The sequence below is a fragment of the Ovis aries genome, chromosome 3, assembly GCF_016772045.2.
Source record: "Ovis aries strain OAR_USU_Benz2616 breed Rambouillet chromosome 3, ARS-UI_Ramb_v3.0, whole genome shotgun sequence".
Taxonomy (NCBI): Eukaryota; Metazoa; Chordata; class Mammalia; order Artiodactyla; family Bovidae; genus Ovis; species Ovis aries.
The window spans coordinates 164722057-164727963 of NC_056056.1; the positions used below are offsets into that span (position 1 = coordinate 164722057).

The 5907-nt window shown below is 36.9% G+C and overlaps 1 pseudogene; it reads right to left on the bottom strand.

The window, feature by feature from the left end:
* Positions 1-1497: 1497 nt before the first annotated feature.
* On the bottom strand, positions 1498-5133 carry LOC121819184 (olfactory receptor 6C1-like; annotated as a pseudogene).
* Between the last annotated feature and the right edge of the window lie 774 nt (positions 5134-5907).

Consider the following 5907-nt stretch of genomic DNA (forward strand, 5'->3'; position numbering starts at 1 on the left):
ATTTAACTCAGAGGACTTTTATGTCTACTACTGTGGGTAAGAAGTAAAATAAATGGAGTAGCCCTCATAGTCAACAAAGGAGTCTGAAATGCAGTACTTGGGTGCCATCTCAAAAATGACAGAATGAACTCTGTTTGTTTCCAAGGTAAACCATTCAATATCACAGTAATCCAAATCTATGCCCCGACCAGTAACACTGAAGAAGCTGAAGTTGAATGGCTCTATGAAGACGTACAAGACCTTCTAGAACTAACTCCCAAAAAAGATGTCCTTTTCATCATAAGGGAGTAGAATGCAAAATTAGGAAGTCAAGAAATACCTGGAATAATAGGCAAATTTGGAATACAGAATGAAGCAAGGTAAAGACTAATAGAGTTTTGTCAAGAGAACACACTGGTCATAGCAAACACCCTCTCCCAACAACACAAGAGAAGACTCTACACATGGAAATTTCCAGATGGTCAATACTGAAATCAGATTGATTATATTCTTTGCAGCTGAAGATGGGGAATGTCTATGCATTCAACAAAAACAAGACTGGGAGCTGACTATGGCTCAGATCATAAGCTCCTTACTGCCAAATTCAGACTTAAATTGAAGAAAGTAGGGAAAACCACTAGACCATTCAGGTATGACTTAAATCAAATCCTTTATGATTATGCAGTGGAAGTGACAAATAGATTCAAGGGAATAGATCTGATAGAGTGCCTGAAGAACTATGGACGGAGGTTTGTGACATTCTACAGGAGGCAGTGACCAAGACCATCCTCAAGGAAAAGAAATGCAAAAAGGCAAAATGGTTGTCTTAGGAGGTCTTACGAGTAGCTGAGAAAAGTAGAGAAGCGAAAGGCAAAGGAGAAAAAGAAAGATATATCCATTTGAATGCAGAGTTCCCAAGAATAGGAAGCAGAGGTAAAAAAGGCTTCCTCAGTGAACAATGCAAGAAAATTGAGGAAAACAATAGAATGGGAAAGGCTAGATTCTTTTCAAGAAAATTAGAGATGCCAAGGGAATATTTTATGCCAAGATGGGCACAATGAAGTACAGAAATGGTATGAACTTAATAGAAGCACAAGATATTAAGAAGAGCTGGCAAGAATACACAGAAGAACTATATAAAAAAGATCTTAATGACCCAGATAACCTTGATGATGTGATCATTCACCTAGAGCCAGATATCCTGGAGTGTGAAGTCAGGTTAGCCTTAGGAAGCATCACTATGAACAAAACTAGTGGAGGTGATGGAAATCCAGTTGAATACTTTCAGTTCCTAAAAGACGATGCTGTTAAAATGATGCACTCAATATGTCAGTTTTTATTCCAGTCCCAAAGAAAGGCAATCCAAAGAATGTTCTAACTACTGCCCAACTGTGCTCATATTTGGTAAGATGCTGACAATAAAAGTATGAGCACTGAAAAATACTTCCAGGGGGACTATGTGAAAATTAATAGACTTTGAAAGCCCTGGTTTTTATTTGATTGTTCATTGTTATGCCTCTAATTTATAAAACAGGTTTTTATTTTTTCATTTCCTGAGAAGAGTACAGTCTTCATGTTCGTGAAGGCTGACTTGACTTTCAAATTCCTTAGGGTACAATAAAGGGATTCAGCATGGGGATTACTGAGGTGTTTATCACAGCCACTCCCTTGCTCAAAGACACCCTGTCCTTTGCTGATGGATTCATGTACATGAAAATGTAGCTGCCATAAGAGATGGAGATGACAGTTTGTGGGAAGAACACATGGAAAAGGCCCTTGTCCTCTGAGAGGTGGAAGAGATCCTTAAAATAGTTCTGATGATATATGGGTAGGACAGAATTATTAATACCACAGTGAACATTAAGGTAAACACAGCAATGGAAAAGCCCATCATCTATAGCAATTTGGTGTCTGAACAAGAAATGTGTAAAAGGGGAAATAATCACAAATAAAATGATCAATAGCATAATCAAGTTGTCTGAATAGCATGAGTGATGAGAAAATGATTAAGGATGAAGCCAACCAAGAAGCCAAGACAAGTAGTGTGCAGACTCTATGATTCGTGGTTCTCATGTAATGTAGCTGTTTGCAGATGGCAATGTAATGGTCAGAAGTCTTGGCAGCCGGGAGGCAAAAAAAAAAAAAACAACCAAACTTGAGCCATACAATCAGTAAAAGAAAAGGTTTTATCTCCTGTAATAATGGTGATAAGGAACTTGGGTATAGTGACAGTTGTGGATGACACCTCTAATATGGAGACATTTCTGAAGAAGAAATACATGAGGGTGTGTAGGTGGACATCCAGCAGGGTTAGGGTGATAATGGTCAGGTTTCCAATGATGCTGAGCATGCAGGTGATGAGTAGAAAGACACAGCTCACAACGTGAAGTTGTGGGTTATCTGACAGTCCCAGAAAGATAAACTCTCTCCTTTCTATGCATTTTCCCCTTTTCTTCTTATTTGAGTATCCTTCAGGGTAGAACACAAAGAGACTTAAAGAAAAGGAAACTATTCACAGATAGCACTGGAATTTATTTCTGGAAGGGCTATGCTATATTAATTTAACTTGGAGATCTTTGAAACAACTTATCTTTAAAGATTTTTTTTCTTTTTACCATATGTCAGTGTGTGTTTTTCATAGAATATTTCTTTTAAAATAACTATTTCACTGATTGAAATGGGGTTAAAATATGCTTAAAATTTTTATCCATATCACATACTCTAAATGAAACTGGAGCCGATTATACAGAGTGAAGTAAGCCAGAAAGAAAAACACCAATACAGTATACTAACACATATATATGGAATTTAGGAAGATGGCAATGACGACCCTGTATGCAAGACAGGGAAAGAGACACAGATGTGTATAACGGACTTTTGGACTCAGAGGGAGAGGGAGAGGGTGGGATGATTTGGGAGAATGACATTCTAACATGTATACTATCATGTGAATTGAATCGCCAGTCTATGTCTGATGCAGGATGCAGCATGCTTGAGGCTGGTGCATGGGGATGACCCAGAAAGATGTTATGGGGAGGGAGGTGGGAGGGGGGTTCATGTTTGGGAATGCATGTAAGAATTAAAGATTTTAAAATTTAAAAAATAAAAAACTAAAAAAAAATGCAAAGAGCAGGAATTTTAACTTAGGTTTATCTATATATTTGAAATACTGGACTAGACACGCTATCTGTTGATATTTTAAATCCTTTCCTAAAATATTTCTTTCCCAATGGGAAACTCCTCATCTTTTCTCAAATTCAGTTAGATTGTATTATTTCCTAATCTTTTACCTGATTTCTTATATTATTACTTTGTTAGTTAATTTAGAAAATCCAAATATGTCAGGGAAAAGGTCACTCAAATGAGTCCGTCTCCCAAGTGAAAGTCATTGGACTTAAATCTTCAACAATATGAAAGACTTCTAAGCTCTCACTCTGACTCACATCCACCTTCCTAACTTCTGACTCCTTATCTGAATCACACCTAATGCATTCACTATTGTGACCATCGCGCGTATTGGAGCCAGGGTTTCTGAACTCTGAAATCTAATGCCTGATGATTTGATGTGACAAAGATGTAATAATAATAGAAATAAGGTGCACAATACACAAAATGAGCTTGAACCATCCTGTAACTAGCCTCTACCCAGGTCCTTGGAAAAGTTGTCATCTGCTAAACTGATCCCTGGTACAAAAAGTTGGGGAACTTGTGTAGAGAGTCCAGAGTACAGAGGAGGCAGAGTGGATTTTTCATAGACTGGATCTGTGTCATTGGCTAAGGAAACTAAATTGGAATCTAAAATGAAACATAAAACATTATCTTTCAGAGAACATTTTTTCTTCAAAATCTCTGCCATCTAAATATTATTATTCTCTCTATATGTGTATGTATATTCTGCTTTCTATCCTATGTTGTATTTTATATTTTCCTTTTTTCTACATTGATATTCACTTAGTAAATCTCTATTTTGTCAGTATACTGGTATAATTCTTAAATAGCAATGAAAGACTTTGTCTGGCTGTTTAACAGTAACAATAATAACAATGCATTTATTGTAAAAGGTCAATAAATTGATTCAGTTATTTTCAAGATCACTCATTCTATGAATTCTCTTTGAATGGTAAAATTTACATTTTGGTATCAGGAGAGACCTTTCTGCAATAGAATATTTAATTTCAATATATAGGTTGATTGATTTGTTGTATGTGCATGCTTAGTTGCTCAGTTCTGTCCAGCTCTTTGCAAATCTATGGACTATATCCCAACAGGCTCCTCTATTCATGAGATTCTCCAGGCAAGAATACTGGAGTGAGTAGCCATTCCCTTCCCCAGGGGATCTTCCTGACCAAGGGATCTTCCTGACCAAGGGATCTAACTGGGTCTCCTATCATTGCCAGCAGATTCTTTACCATTTGAGCCACCAGGGAAGCCATTTTTTTTAGTATGTAATGCATCATCATATTGTGAAAATTCTCAGAGTTTTTTTCTTCTACAAGCCTGAGCCTTTTCATTCACTTTACTGTATAAGAAAACTATAGCTACTGTCCATTTAGGGAAAATTCCAACTGAGATAAATGGTGGCCAGTTCTACTGGGAAATCATGTGATGTTTAGGTGAAAATGAGCATATCCTTTTGCTAATCCTCAAAGATCAGAGGAAAGCAATATCTTGAAACTTACAAAAACAACAGGCTTTACATTGTCTTTAGACAAATTCACGGCAACTCAATATTTGGTAAATATTTACTAATGCAAGTGTAAAAGTCATGGTTCTCAATTAACAACAATGTTCTCTCATTAACAGCTGTACATAACTCTGATCCTTAAACCATTTTGGAATGTGAAGTGTCAACCATTCTTGGGATGTTTTTGATAAAGCAATGAAGAATATACCCAAGTCTTTAAGACCTCATTTCAGACTTATCCTTCCTTAGGACTTATCCACACTTTTCCCGCTATTCCCATGAAATTTAGGATAACAAGCTTCATATTCCTTTCTCTCCCTTAAGAATTCTAATGTCTTCATGTTGAATCAGGCTTGTGGTTCATTTAGAGTGAAAATAAACCTATCCAATAAACTACTGCTTGCCAGAGGAAGGGGGGATGATTGGGTCTGGCATATATACACTATTGATCATTGTTCATTATTGCTCATCTCAGTCTCATCCAACTCTTTGTGGTCCTTTGGACTGTAGCCTGCTAGGCTCCTCTGTCCATGAGATTTTTCAGGCAAGAAATACAGGAGTGGGTTGCCATTTCCTCCTCCAGGCAATCTTCTTGACCCAGGGATTGAATCTGTGTCTTCTGTGTCTCTGCACTGCAGGCAGAATCTTTCTCTACTGGGCCACTGGGGAAGCCATACACTATTGTTGAGTAATGATTATAAATTACTGATGAATCTAATTATTTTCAGATAGTATCTCTAGAGTTGTTTTTCATTTCTCATACTTTTATCGCCAGCTCTTGCCAAGGATATTAGATACAATTTTTTCCCCATTCAAATTCCCATCCTTCCCTCATACACTTCCCTTCCTTCAGGCTAGTCCTTCCATTCTATAACAGTGAACTGACCTCATAATTCTTCTTTGAAATGTTTTCAATTCCATGTTTTGGGACAATGTTTCTTAAAAAATTAAAGACAGAAGAGGCAGAGCAAGAGCACACAAGACAGACCTGTGTTTTATGATCTCACCAGGTAACTCTCTTTCTAGAATTTCAGGAACTATTAAGTCATGTAAAGCACTATTTTTAATTTACTCTACAATGGCCATATGTATAATCTGTTCATCTCATTAGACTATTACATATACTCTCCTCTGCATATTGTGGCCTACCTAGTAGTTACATGAAAACAATACAACTAAGAACATAATGTAATTATATTTTCTGAGAACCCAAAAAACTTTTCTCATTCAGTTCAGTTCAGTTC